A 15,461-nucleotide genomic window follows, 5' to 3' on the forward strand; every position below is an offset into this window, starting at 1 on the left:
ATATTCAAAGATATGTATGGGGAAGGTAAACGCTTATGCCTTTGAATCACGTATGTATGATAGAATGCAAAGTTTTACGACATCCAATTTGATTTGTAAATGAAGGCTGGTGCAACACGTAAAACTGCCATCGGGCTCATATAGCAGAGGAAGAAAGCTGCACTCGACGACAGCTCTGCGGCCTTTTAGAGCACTTGGGACTAATCCACATTGCATTCTAGATCATGATCCAGTTTACTGAGACATCCTGACATGCAAAAGGCTGCGAAGCTGGCACACCTGTCAGAGAGCTGTGCTGTATAGCTCAGGTGTACTGTACATACAGGATCCCTCCCCTCCCGAAACCAAATCTGATATCTGCACCTGTGGAAACAAGACACGGTGCTTCAGCGTGGAAAAATAAAAGTAACCCCGCCTCCACACCAGTCTTTTGACTTTGTGACACTATCGAGGCATCACTGTGACTAAACACTCACAGCTTCCAGAAGCGCTGAGTCACCCAACAGCAAAAATATCAACCGCCAGAGCATCCAGCCATAAAAACATGTCTTACCTTGGTGGTCAGTTGTCTTCACTTTACATCTGATCCCAGCTGTTATCCCGACACAGGTCTCATGGAACTCTGCAAAAACAGACAATCTGTGATTCCTTCATATCTTTGCCAACAAAAGAAAATCATCCATCAGGGCAAACACTCCGGAGAGTGAAAAGGCTTACAGAAGGATCCTGTGAGACAGGAGTTAGCCAAATCCTACAGTGAGCCATAGCTCTGCACAAGGAAATCCACATGGCCACCGATGCATGCATGCACTGCCAAGTCAGGGATGACATGGGAGGAGTCTCGAGAGTTCAAGAGAGGAAAATCCCAGGAGGAGGTGCGAGGTCTTCTTGTCTATGCAAACCGACTTTAGATTTTCATGTGACCAGATTACCACTTAAAGGCTTAGCAGTCTAATCCTTTAGCCAAATGAAGTGTCTAACTTAAGGCTTTGGCTGGCCAGAGGAATCAAAGGCAGTTTTTAGTACGAACGCTGAAAGACTTTCAGGATCTCTTCAGGAATGCATTTCTGCTCAGTAGAGGTAATCATCTCTATTATTTACACCTGAGGTACAACAAGTAGTGGTGTAATGGAACCTAGTTGGTCCACGAGGCAGACTTGGAAAAAAAAAACAATTAGAGAGTGTTCCTGCACCCATGTAGTAATATTCTATGTGCAATCATGTGTTTGACAAAGTGGACCTCAGCCCATCCCTGTGTGCCAGTGACTGCGCATTTCGAGGCTCCTTTAATGCCTGATCCTGTCACCTGTTACCAGTGAAGCTGTTTACCTGTTTACCTCCAAACAGGTGTTTACATAAATATAACATAAATATATTGTCTTCATACAGTAACTGAGTACATCACCAGCTGTTTTGGAAGAGGAGCTGGACATCATTTCACTCATTCTTCTACTCAAAGATGTCGCACTCTTGGCAGCCAAAGCCAGCCAAATAATTAGCTGTAAGCTCTCAGCAAAGTGACAATGAAAAATGCAGCTGAGAATGTGAGAAGCCACCGCTGTTGTTGATGTCGAGTAGATGTTCCTGATAAAGAACATGAATGCTTTACATGCCAGTGCAGAAAACTGTGCTAAGGCAGATGGACAGAATAACCCTGCACATGAACGACTGTTGAAGTACATGATATCATACTGTACATCACATCCAGTCATCTGACACTGAACAGAACCAAAATCTGCCTCTTCGCATTGGATCAAATAAAGTGGCTGGCAGACGCAAACTGAATAATGCTTCACATCTGTGGCTTCTCACACACACACACACACACACATTAACATGAAACACATGCAACAACAAACATAAAAACACTGAGGCTTGGGGTGAAACTAAAATGACTTTCATCCTCTTCCTAGTTTTGATTAGTTTCATCAAATGTGGGGTGTAAAGATTAACTGAGCGACCAGCTCAGACACAGTGAATTCTGCATGGAGATAAACAATCTTTGCAGTTAACTCCCTGTGTGTTGGTTCCCACACCCAAAGAAATGTCAGACTACTGTGAACAACGTTGTCTGAAATCCTCACATGTTCACAGCTGTATAATGAAATAAGCCCATGGCACCTCAGGGATTGCATAAGAGAAGGCAGCGCGTTAGCAGGCGACACAGCGAGGCGAGCGCTGCTTGCTAACGTTAGCAGCTAATGCCGCTTCCAGCTGGCCCAGAACTCCTCGTGGTTACTGTTGCTGTGCTGGAGACTGGATGAAGATAGATGGCACTGACCCAGGAGCAGAGATAAACAACACACCAAAAAATGTCTGCAGCATTTTTGTGGAAAACTCATTCTACTTTGGGAATAGCTAAAAAGCTGTCCATTGCACGACTGCCGATGTTTGTGAACATTTCTGAGGCAGAAGACACGCACATGCAGTTAATAAAACGTCAATTTTAAAACGTCATTCCGGCCGACAAATGAAAGTCAGGAGACAGAAGCTGTGATGCATTTTCAGGTTGTGTTTGTGGGTTGTGTGTTCTCTGCTAATATGTTCGATCTCTTAAAGTACAGAGATGAGCTTATGCTATGCTTCTGTATTTTGTCCAAACAGAGTCTGTGCTGCCTTTTGATGTGTTTTTGAGACTTTGAAAAGCTGCCTTCAGGCTGAGGTAAAGCAGCGCAGATTAGCGCACTTTGCACACCACAAGTTTCAAATGTTATCAACTCATATCCTTTTTCCATTTCCAGCCTTCTTCAGGGCTGGAATAAAGTAGGCAAACACTGAAATACTTCAAATATCAGCTTCAGTAACCACTCAACCACGTGTATGTCACCTCACATTTTCAAAGGCAGTGAAGCCAGTAAAAGGCCTTTAATTTTTAACAGAATGCACCGGAGAGGTCAAAGGGTTTCCACACTCACTTCCATGATGATTTTTTCGTTTTGAATCCACTCCACCGGACGCAGCTTACCTCCTCCACAGGTCAGATCTAAGGTGCAGTTTAAAGCAACACCATTCAGGGCAGCCATGCATCTGATTCCCTGGTTAATCCATATGCTAAGCCAGCTCTCAGCCACTCGGGGACAGATAAATATGCATCGGCACAGGCGGGACAGATAAGAGGGTCAGCTGCTGGGTAGCAGGGTTAAACCTGACAGCAGCTGAGCCCGTCCACAGTATCTGCCCTGTTTCATTTTCACCAGAAAAAAACATCTGAAAGGCCTTTCATTACAATTTTAGGGCACAGACCAAAATGCGTCAGATCAATCAGAACCTGAGGACAGAAGCAAAGCTTTGTTTGGAAACTTTACTTTAATTCTATAGACCTGATTCAGGCAAGTTTCTTGCCAGGCTGCTTGTATTTAGCCAGCATCTAAGATCAAATAACTTTGAGAAAACACGATTATACTCTTAACAACAGACTACTGCGTATGTATCATAACTCTATAGGCACCAGTCACTACAGAAAAACTGAAACCATATCCATATTGTGCAGCCTGCCTTTAACAGCTTCATTGCACCACATTTTTCATGAGGACACTGATAGTGGTCGTAAAATAATATCATAGGTAAACATCATTACTGCAGTCATTGAGCTGAGCAAATATAAGATACGGCGGCGGGGGGGGGCTGACATGAGCCACTTTCATTACTATTCCAGCCTCTGAGCGATGATGACAGGAAAACAGATAGAAGGAGGAGCAGGAGCTCTTCCTAAACTTCGGTGTACACCAGTGGGCCAGAATACACATTGAATTATTTAGTCTATGAGTGGTCTTCGCATGAGCTCTAGTCTTGTGACATACTTTAGTGCACAAAAACAAACAGCCACAGCGATAGGTTGGCGCATGATTTCGAGGTTCAGCAGATGGCCACGACAGATTAAGGTACGAGCTCTATGGCAGGGTTTTAAAAGCTTTATCAGAATATCAGTTTTTCCCTGAGGCACATGTACAACTGACCACATTCTGAACATAAGAACTTAGATAAAGAAATGGTTTATGACAGCTCAGACACTCTGTGTACAAAATGGAGGAAAATCACGAAAGCCAATTAACGCGCTGCGTCTGGGTTCTCTGGAGCCTCAGCCGGCTAACTAGTTCCTACCATCTGTGTGGAAAGCATGTACGGAGCTTTACTGCAGAAACTGACGCTGGACCGAATCATCCGGCAGCCCCGAAGGAGAGTTTCAAAAATCCAAAAGTCAGAGAAAATCTCTTTTGAGACCGAACAGCGAGTGAATAACAAAACGAAGGAATGCCTGCAGATTTATTAGCTGCATTCTTGGACAAGCTACACACAAGGTGAGATTCATTCTCCGATGGCGGCAAACACATGTTTCATTTTAACAAGAGAGCAGACCTGAAGGATGACAACCAGCAGTCAGAAGTGTTCAGACTGAGGAAGACCACCACACTTCAGTTTACTGTCTTAAAACTGCACTGCATTTAAAGCTGACGATCAATATTCCCACCATCTGTGTACCTCTTATTTTCACTAAGCCTTAAAAAGGAAGGCTGTCTTATATTCGGGTCAGGACAGTGTATTTATATAAGCCAGCTCATCTGCTCTGCCATCATCCTGCGACAGCAGCATTCCTACTCATCTTCCAGCCTTCTCAGAAGACCTTTCAGAGCATATCTGAAATATGAGCACAAACAATCGCTTCTCGGCCTTTTGCCTAAGACAGCGGTCGCCTCCTTTTGGTGATATCTCATTTGCCTTCCAGTGGCATTTGGTTAATACCAGCTTTTTGGAGGATATTCCCCTTAGGGGCAGTCGTGGATCAGCAGTTAGGGTGTCGGACCCGTAACCGGTGGATCGCTGGTTCGATTCCCCGTCCCGGTGTCCATGGCTGAGGTACCCATGAGCAAGGTACCTAACCCCCACTGCTCCCCGGGCGCTGCACGCGGTCGCCCACTGCCCCGGGTTTGCTGTGTGTGTCACTTGGGTGGGTTAAATGCAGAGCACGAATTTCATTGGAGTGAGTTCCCTCCAATGACGAAATATGTCACTTTCACAAATGTTTATTACTTAAATAAATGGTTTCAAAGTCAAACTTCTTTATTTTACACGGCCTTTAGCTGTCTTTTCCCCGTTTGGAACCCAACCCAACTTTATACTCATTGTGGCCTTTCATCTGAACGACGTCCTGCTGTCAGACTTACAGCATAGATGAAAGCAGCCATAAAGGTGTGGTGGTTACCTGCCACACAAAGCACAGTACATTTACTGTTCTGGGAACTACGTCACTGCGTAAGTCAAACATGTTCAAACAAGCTCAATATTTGGTTATTTGTGATATATACACAATATGCACAAAGGTATTGGGACACACCTCTTTATTACTGAATTCAGGTGCGGGATGGGGCTGTTTCTCAGGGTTTGGACTCGGCCCCTGACTTCCAGTGAAGGGAAATCTTAAAGCTTCAGCACACCAAGACATTTTGGACAATGCTATGCTTCCAACTTTGTGGCAACAGTTTGTTGAAGGCCCTTTTCTATTCCAGCATGACTGTGCCCCAGTGCACAAAGCAAAGCTCCATAAAGACATGGTTGGATGAGTTTGGTGTGGAAGAAACTTCAGGTTTTCATTTGAAGTTTGACGTTTGGCTCCGACACAGTATGTCTAACACATTTTTATGCTCATCGTGCAGACCAACATCTTTCAGGCAGACTGTGATGCTTAATCTTCACAATTAAAAAAAAAAAAGAAATCTCTCTTGTAAGATGACAGCGTCCCCCAGAACGAGACTACAGCCATTGTTAATCTTTTTAGTCAAATCTGATGTTTGGGACAGAGTTGTTTGTCAAGAGCTTAACATCAGAAACAACATCAGGCTTTTCCATTTCAAAAACTGAAATTGGACCATACAGTGAGGAAGAAAAACATCTGACCCATTAAGTCATGTGCTTTTCCCAGCTCTTGTTCCCAGAGCTGCAAAGATGCAAAGAAGAACTGACTGATTAATCAGCAACTACTACTGATCACTGAAACATATTTTCAGTCTTTTCTTTCCAGCACGGCAAAAAATGCTGGTTTCAGCTTCTCGAATGTAAGCTTGTTTTTGGGTTTTTCTCTGCTGTGGGAAATTCAAACAGGCATTTTACATGATAAGTTCAGAAAGTGATCTGGCCTTGTCTCTTTACAGCCAAATGACTAAATGAAGTACTCGCTGTGGTGAGATCACCGATGAGTGGATTCTGAGGGGATCCTGCCTGCAGTCTGTTTCTGAGAGATGCCGTCATGCAGCTACAACCAGCACTTTCTAATAGAGCAGGACTAAGTGCTCTCGATGCCAGAGAAAGGCCTCAGACAGGAAATGTTGCAGGCTCGCTGACACTTTGCCAAACCACCCGCTGAATCACATCCATCTGTTTGCATATTATGCAAATCAGTTACTTAAGTGTAAATCAGACTAAATGTGTGTTCATCTGTGTTAGAGAGCTCCTTTCCAAATCAGCTTACTATCTCCCCGGACACATTAGCATCACTCTGCACCACCTTTAGGACTCCACCTTCAGCTGTGCTCCTATCCAGGCTGCCTTACACAGAACAAACCTCATTTCCTTTATTTTGACTTGTCACAGAGGAGAGCAGCATGTTTTCTATGATGCTCACTCCAGCTCTAATCCTATTCATTGTTCCTCCACAGCACTGTGTGTGAAATAAGTCATTTCCACGCGGGATTAATCCACCGTGCTTTACTTTTAGACCAATCTGCTGGTTTGCATACTTTAAGAGCTTAGCTGTTACATGAGGCCTCACACACACACACACACACACACACACACACACACACCGAGGGCTGTAACTGAGCCAATGTGGAGATTGATCAGCTGGGCCGTGTCCAAATTAAAGCCTGTCCTCTGCAGACATGCCGAGCATAATAACTCTCTCCTCTTTGCACTTTCCCTTGGCCAGAGAAAACAACATGCACGGGGGGGCAAGAAAAAGAAGAAGAAGGAGAAGAAAAAGAGGTGCAATTGGATAATGTCTTGACACCCACCGCAGAAAAAGGAATGCCTGGCTCTCAGATGTCTGACCCATTTTCTGCTCTCGCCCTCTCACTTCGCTTTATCACTTGCTTCCTTGTTTCCTCTAATCTACAGTAAAGAGGCCGTCTGACTCAGAGTCCCTCGAACGTCTATGAAACGCGGTGCCACAGGAAACCTACATACCAAAACACACGTCACTTCACCAACATACCGAGCCTGAGCTACAATACGCCACTGCAAGAACTGGAACGAGCAAACAGGCCACGCTGTGCCGAAACAGCCAACGATTTTATATTCTCTGTGTGGGCTTTTATGGGGAATATTGTGTGTGTGTGTGTGCACATGTGTGTGTGGGTGTGTGTGTCCTATGAGAGGCAGGCACATGTGCCGTATGTGTTCAACAGTATGCACAATGAGAGGCCTGTGCTCCAACAGAAACGGTTCAATAATCAATTATTCACTGGCTGGAAATACACTGGCGCCCGTTTCTAATAATAAAATCAGTTTGTAGGACTGTTAGATACGAAGGCGCAAATATGCATCTGTTATATTTCACATTAGGCCTCGCTAATGGATAAATTTAAGTGTACTTATGTAGAATAATGAGGAGTAATTTGCCTCCAGGAGCATCGGTGCATATAAGCATTTTTACATCATACAGTAATCTATTGACTCCCATATTAGCGTATACATGGTGTACACAGTGGCACGTGGCAGTTCGGCCAAATTACCAAAAATAAAAAATAAAAAAGATATTTCTTTGAGCACCACAAACGGTGGTCACTTTTTAAAGACTTTGCAAAAATGAATCCATGACATTAAAATAAACAATGAATGTCTTGTGTGATTGTTTGTCTGTCTTTCTTATGGCTCGCTGTGAGCTCTTCACCTCAATATGGCCGAGCTGACCCTTACAAACATACTGAAATACAAATTCAAAGGAGAGCAAAGGCTGAAATGATTAACAGGAAAGTGAAGATTTGTGTTTACCGGGGAAAGCCATGCAAAACAGTCTGTATGGTCCTTTAATTATTCCTGGTGCTCCTTCAGTTAATGTACAGTAGTGACCGCCTGGTTGTACAGCAGCAGAGCACACATGCTGAATGAGGGTCAGCGGGAGGAGGAGGACTATGACTGGTGGGGTGGCGGGGGGGCAGGGGTCGCCTTCGGTCAGCTAATCCCCATGTCAGATCAGGGTCTTCAGACACACTCGTGCTTAGCACACTAACACACACGCACACATACAGGAATATCAAGCAGAAGCAATGGCCTGTAAACACTGTACCGTCACACGACACCCACAGAAACAGGCCCACACAGAACACATGAAGTCACAGTCCTCCTAAATGCTGGCTCCTCGCTCTAATGTTATCTTGTTATAGCTCTCTCTCTCACTCACAAACATGCCAGCAGGGTCCGCGCTGCCTGCTTTGGCACAGAGGAGGACTACAGAGGTGAAAGTAGGGAGGGCTCACTCTGGGGACCAGCTGGAGCCTGTCCAATCTGGACAAGGGTCAGGGACACGACTGAGAGAACACAAGCAGCATTTGGAGCCTCTTCTCAGTGCCCGGCCGGCCTGACACCCTCGTCAGTCACCGCGGGCCACCATCCAGCCAAATCAACGAATGCTTCGTAGGCCAGTTGGATCATTATGACTGTTCCCTTTCATACCTTTGCATGGACGTAGCAATAAATCCATAAACTCCACAGAGTGAGTCAGAATGAAAGTGAAAATAACTGAAAATTACTTTATTAATTCAGTGACAAATACAGAACTGTTCCAACAATTCAGGACTGTTGGCAGCTTGGTGCTCCACTCAGTGTCATCTTGCATTACACAAAGCCAAACAGTTGTTGTTGGGAACAGCACTAAACACTCTCTGGTGACAGTTTAGACGGAGCTGTACAAACAGTGAGGCTGGCTGACTTAAAAATGAGCCGTAAGTGTCTTTGTGTATATCACTACGTGCAGCACTGAGCAAACACTCAGTATCTAATGCAACATGTGTTCCTCACTGGGTAGTGGCCTGTAAAAAGTTGAGTGATAACATTTTAACTAAGAATAGCTGCCTACCGGGTCTATCTGTGCTGGTGTGAATGCGTGATTCTACATGCATGCATATCAACTGTACGAGTGGCTGTGCAAATGTGCAACACTTGCATGCAAACTCTCTGATCTTACGTGTCCAGTGTTGACGGGCCGAAGCTGCTGCGGGGCGGCGGTGCACAGTAATCACAGAGGGATTGCCTCACACTTTGCCGCTTAAGTTTCCTGTTACCCTGTCCAGCTATGTCGAAGGAAACATGAGCCCGTCTTCTACACCAAACACACGGGGCTGCTGCAGAAACGCAGCGCTCCCACGAACAGTCCCGCACACACGCATGCACATAGCCCGCACTGACACACAACACAGCTCCTGCCACATGCCTACACATGATGCGCATGTGTGAAAGACGAGGTGTTACTTTCATTATCAGCGAGAAACTGAATCAACTTTGACCAGCGTCTACTGCCTGCCAGATTTGGCTGATTGGCTGATTGGCTTCCACAGGGGTGGAATGTGCACCCCTGCCAGATCAGCAAGCTTCTTGATTCTTTTATAAAGACACAAATACACACACACACACACTGCCTCAGGGCGCTTGGCGTTCAGTTGGCACTCTGGACCTCCCAGTCAGTAGCTTATTCTTCTGCTTGGCAAGAAACACCAGCAGGTAGAGATGAAACACATTCCCGGGCTCAGGTAACATGCCAGGCAAATCCCAGGTTTAATGAAGCATTCAAATTCAACAATATCTAGGCTGTGTGCAGGGAACTTGGAGATCCTATACTGTTACGTTAATGGTTGTTTACATGTCCCACATTGCTCTCAAACTACTACTTCAAGTTTCTGAAGGCTTAATTTTAAGTGTTGGGATGAGGATTCAGTTATGTTTGATTGTGTTTATTAAAGGCAGACTGCCAGCACAAGGCCAGTAATTCGCCTGTTATTTTAAATCAACTGTGTGATTATTTGTTAGTTTTACACCTACAGCAGAACACATTTCCCTTTCAACAATCCGGAGCACACCTTTCACCTAAATCTTACTGTGACGCATTAAAATCTCACTCCAGAGCCAGAGTTCAAATGATTAAAACAGATATGACACTTGGTGTGAAAACCACCACTGACTGACTGAAATATATGCCTTTTAGTCACAAATACTGTAAGAGCAACTGTGAAGCAGCACTAACAAACTGGCACCTTCAAATAATTAACCCCCATCACCCAGTTTTTTTTCTTTTTTATCTTCCATTTAAACAGCTTTAAGGTTCAAAAAAGTCATCTTATTCCACCCTCTCTGACAATATTACATAATTAGGGCTGCGACTAATGACTATTTTCACTGCAGATTAAACTGCTTTTCTGGATGAATAGATTTGTACATAAAATGTCAGAAAATATTTGAAAACTGTTTGTTGAAACAGGCCAAATTGCAACAGGATATTTAGTTTACTACCCAGCGTGATAAAAAAAGAGGCTCAAACACTCACATTTGGGTTTGAGTTGGGCTTGGCTGCACAGCATGAGGTTGTAATAACAGCTTTAAAAGGTTAAATCCATATGGAGGCCAAGCATCAGCAAATGAAGCTTGCAGAGTTGCTTTGCCCCTTCTCAGGCAAGATTGTGACCTTTGAACCATGCCTCTAAAGGGCTGCCGTAGATGCAGAGCTTAAGCGGAGGCAACTGGACTTGAGTTTAAAGCGAAGACTTTAAGTTTTTCTGTGCAAGATGAGCTGAATGACTGCGAATCTGCGCAGGCTGCTGTGGATGCTGCTGCTGCATCTGACAAATTCTGCCCACAAAACCACAAATCTTGATATAAATTTATATTAAAACACAATGTTTTTGAAATCACATGCCAAAAGTTCTAATTTAAGTTAATCACAATGATAATGCCTCATCAGAGAGCTTCTTTTTTTTTTTTTTTTACAGCTCAGTCTGTAATCTCGGTCATAAAGCACGAGGAAACTGGCACAGTCACAAATGACAGGTGAGCCGCTGTGTGCAGGAACCTGAGATGATAATAATCAAGCTCTGCCATCTTAGCATCAAACAAACTGTTAAAAGGTGACTCACTCGTATTTCCTGTTACCAACACAGCCTCAGCAAACCACTGCGTATCCACCTGCAGCTGTAATATAATGGCAGACAATTTCCGCCGCCGTCACTGTTCGCTTATTGAATTTGATTAGAATTCACACGGCTGCTGCCAGACTCCAGGAACGGATGACACGTGCGATTCCTTCATCGAATGCACTGACCAGACTCAGCAAGTGGCCGAACCAACTTCCTCTCAAAGGCATGTGGCACCTAATAACGCAATAGCTTCCTGAAAATGTAATAAAATTTGCACTTGACAAGATTGGAAATGTAATGAAACTCAATGTCATGTAAAAACCTGAACAATAATTTTGTGAAATGTCCTGACTGATATTCTAATAACTTTTTTTTATTATCATTTTTTCAAAATTGCAGGTGGAATAAATTTGACAGACAATGTAATGTCTAACTTCGTGTTTGGAAACTTTGGCTTTGAGTAGAATTTGATGCTTTCAACAGGTGTGATCCTGTGCATTAAATGAAACTCCCTGGTTAGAGTGCTGAAGGCTAAACAGCTGATCATCTGAAAATGTCATAAGCTCCCAATAGTGTGATAAGGTATTGTATCAGTGATGAAAATGTTCTTACAATATCATCAGGGCATTTTGTTATTCCTCACCTCATTACTTACAAGTTTTACTGCATTTCCAATCTAATACACCTGTTGCCCCGTCAGACTCGACCGCTGTGAAAACCAGACATGGAACCGAGGTCCAGGACGTTGGCCAGCCCGGGACCCAGCTGGCTTTGAATCAACAGGAGAGCTGTGTGCAATGACCTCCGGCAGGAAGCGACCTGCCGTAACTCAACTTATTATAACCTCAAAGGCTTCAAAGCACAATCCTTAAGCTTTAATGACTTCTTTTAATGTCTAATTATAAAATTTTATACTTTAGCAGCACAGATTTATCTTATTATACTTAAACTGTCATTTTAAAGTGATAGCGCAGAACGGTGATTCCCAATCAGGGGTACTTTTAGCCCAAGAAGTACTTGTGCAGTAGTTTTACTAGCTTCACACAACAGAAATTACTGACCGATTGAAGAAAAATATTCACATATTGCTCAACTTCATAATTGTGATTAAAACCGTACAGTCAATGTTACAAAGTTGGCAGCTGAAACTGAATCTAACGGATAAACAGCTGAAATAGTTTTGCTAACAATAAATAAACAGCTGAACATTTAAATTAAAATTAATGGGGACTAAATGGTGCGACTGAAATCAATACATTTTTGAACAGCAGAATAATCAATTAACAGTTTTTTTTTTTTTAGCTGGATGTAACGAACACATGACTGAAAAGCTCAGAGTAACAAATAACGAATTAACAGCTACAGTTAGCTTACAGCGATGGGTAAACAATTGAAAGAAATGGATAAACAATTGATGAGCCTAAAGCAAAAAACAAATGGCTGAGCTTTTATTCTGGTAAAGATTCAGCTGTTTAATAATAAAAGTAACATAAATAAACAGCTTCAAATATCAAGAGGTGGAGCTTTGCAGACGCTTGCCAAACCATCAGGTGCTGGAAAGAGTCCATCCAGATTTCCTCGAGCATGACAGATTACGAAACACGGAGCAATAAAACTCCAGCCTTTCTTCTCCAAAGCCAACCATTTATCCAGCTCCTCATTCAGGGGTGTTCAAGAGCAATTCAAGCCGTGGAGGCTTTGTAGGAGAAAAAAGAAAAATAAAAAAAAAACCAACATATCAAATCCTACTTTTATTTGCAACAGCATTAAGGAAAGAGCATTAAGCTCACTCTGATGGGATATTAAAAAAAGGTCAAACTCTTCTGTACTCATGGCTGTTTTTCTCCTGCTGTAATGAAATGCTGACCTATATACTCCAGAGCATGTTGGAAAGGCAGAGTAGCCATGGTGGGACTTGGATCTCAGCCAGAACTCTAATTGTGGGGTTTTATAAGCATCTCTTTGCTCAGAGTTATTCATTACCTCAGCAGATAACACGTAGAAGCGTGGAAAATTTCCAAGTGGAATCACGGATTTGTTCTCTTTCCTCTCATCGCATGCATTTTACACTGCAGCCTTCATCAATAAAGCCCCCCATCCGTGCTTTGCTTTGCCTCTGGGAGGCAGCCTACTGTGGCAAAGCGCTCTGTGTACTACACAGAGTACAGCAAATACACAACACTGTACAACGCTGTGCGTACGAGAGCTGAGACCATTAGAAAAATAGTTTCATTTGTCCCAAACTTTCATTGGTATCGACATGTTATGGACCAAACAATTAACCAACTGATTGAGACATTAATCTGCAGATCAATCAATAGTCAAAGCAATCATTGGATACAGTGCAAAGTATGTATGAGTTACATTTTACTGTATGTACAGCATACAATAAATAATCTAACACCACATCTGCAGCAGCAAAACATTTATCACTTTAAAGCAACTCTTCAATTACGTTTTATTACCTTTAACTCCAATTCCCTTCCCTCTTGCCAACATACAAACTGACTCATATTCACAAATTAATTCCTCTTGGGAGCTCTGATTATAAACTGATTATCTTCTGCCCCAGGGGCACCGATACCGAAATTGTTACTGCCAGCTTTATCTCAAATCCACATGAAGGGAATCCCGGCGTACGGCACAACAGCTCAACGTTTACGGCACAGTAGAAAAAAAAGCAGCCACTTTATTGTCTTGGGAAGTGGTTGTTTAATATGTCTGCAAATGTGTAGTGACTTAATTTCTATCCCACTGCATAAACTGAGGCAGCACTCACACAGTGCGAGTGAAAGCAACTCAGCGCCAGCAAATGTGGGATGGACGCTCCCTCGTAAAGTGCTCCGCTTCACCCTGGCAAAAATAAACCTCACGGGTCTCGGTGCCAAGTATTCCCGTTGATGAAAAGCCAGTTGTGAGTGGCCCCAGTTGTAGCCCGGCAGAGCCAAGCTGACTGGTGTTAATAAGTGAGAAGTGCGGCTGTGTAAAACAGCCTCGCTGCTCTCGCTGGCAAATAAAGGCCATTTTACAAATTATTATTTTCCCTGGTGATTTTGGACGGCGTTGAAGCAAAGTCTGGCTGCTACGGAGAGCAGCAGACAGCAACAACGGCTGCAATGGCAGAGAGGAATAAAGACAAGAGGAACCTCTGGTGACCATCTGAAGCCTCTGCTCAACAGAAACAACTGAAGAGCCGGAAACAAACCTGCTCAGGGAAGACCAAAGGGAGGGGCAACACATTCACACAACGCTGGGTCTGTAAGTGTGTTTGTGTGTTAGGTGGTGGTGGGGTGGGGAGGGGGCGTCCACTATCTGAAAGACAGCAGGACCCCCAGTGGTCTGTGTGCAGAATGCACTGATAATCTCTTGTCATGTTCAGTGTGACAGCATGCTTATCAGTGATGGAGCTCCGTGGGCCTCTGCAACACACACACACACACACACACACACACACACACACACACACACCAGCAGCCGCGACAACACACTGAAAGGTTAGCTTCATTCTTCTTGGCTAATGAGGTTTGAATTGTCAGTTAGGACACACCCAACTCATTATTATACACACACACACACACACACACACACACACACATATATATATACATGTAGACATACACAGTGCTGGTTCCAGTGTCTCAATGTAAACATGTTCTACTTTTCCGTTTTGTGTCATTGTTTGTTTAGTATTTTTCTGCTGGGCTGAGAGAAGTTGTGATGATGGACATTTTACACTATTTACTCTGATCAGCAGTGAAAATATAAACCTATTAAATAATACATATATATATAATTACAGAAGCAAAGCAATGACTTGACTTTGGTTATATGGTCACAAAACGCTCCGGCGAACCAGAGACCTGAACCCTGGAGCAGGATTTGTGCTCAGCGACGTGACGTCAAAGCTAACTCTGACTTTCAAGTCTGTTTGACAGAAGGCGGCTAAATTATTACTGCCAACATGTAACACTTTTCATGTCAATGCACTCATCACTAAATCCTGCTTTGACTTATTAAAGTCATAATTCCACTTATCTCACGGCCACAAAAGAAACCTTATAAAATTATGCATTATGTATGTATGTATCGGCCATAACCAATCATACACATAAACAATCTTTTAATCAATCAATTTTTCTTGGATTTGTTTTATTAAGAACAGGAACCAAGATACATACAAAGCAGCACATTTTACAGTTTAAACTTGTCATGGTGAACAAACTATAATGGCAGCAGATCGTTTGGCATTGCTGCGCCGCAGTTTCTCGTTACTTGCACTCAGAACTGGATTTTGCTTGTGAGCAGCAGATTTTTCTGAGGCTGCGAGAAGGTCACCCAAACCAGAAG

At 43.4% G+C, this 15,461-nt stretch overlaps 1 protein-coding gene across 3 annotated transcripts in view; it reads right to left on the reverse strand.

Annotated features, from left to right (window-relative positions):
- The window catches only part of thrab (thyroid hormone receptor alpha b), a 154,813-nt gene that overhangs the window by 90,497 nt on the left and 48,855 nt on the right, over positions 1-15,461 (reverse strand). For 2 of the 3 annotated variants that reach the window (XM_046377791.1, XM_046377790.1), the window contains exon 2: positions 554-622. The exons of the other annotated variant lie outside the window; for it this stretch is intronic. The gene's annotated coding sequence lies outside the window, so the exon portion shown is untranslated. The remainder of the gene's footprint in view (positions 1-553; positions 623-15,461) is intronic. 3 annotated transcript variants of the gene reach the window in all.

The sequence above is a fragment of the Scatophagus argus genome, chromosome 21 (assembly GCF_020382885.2).
Source record: "Scatophagus argus isolate fScaArg1 chromosome 21, fScaArg1.pri, whole genome shotgun sequence".
NCBI classification, from domain to species: domain Eukaryota; kingdom Metazoa; phylum Chordata; class Actinopteri; family Scatophagidae; genus Scatophagus; species Scatophagus argus.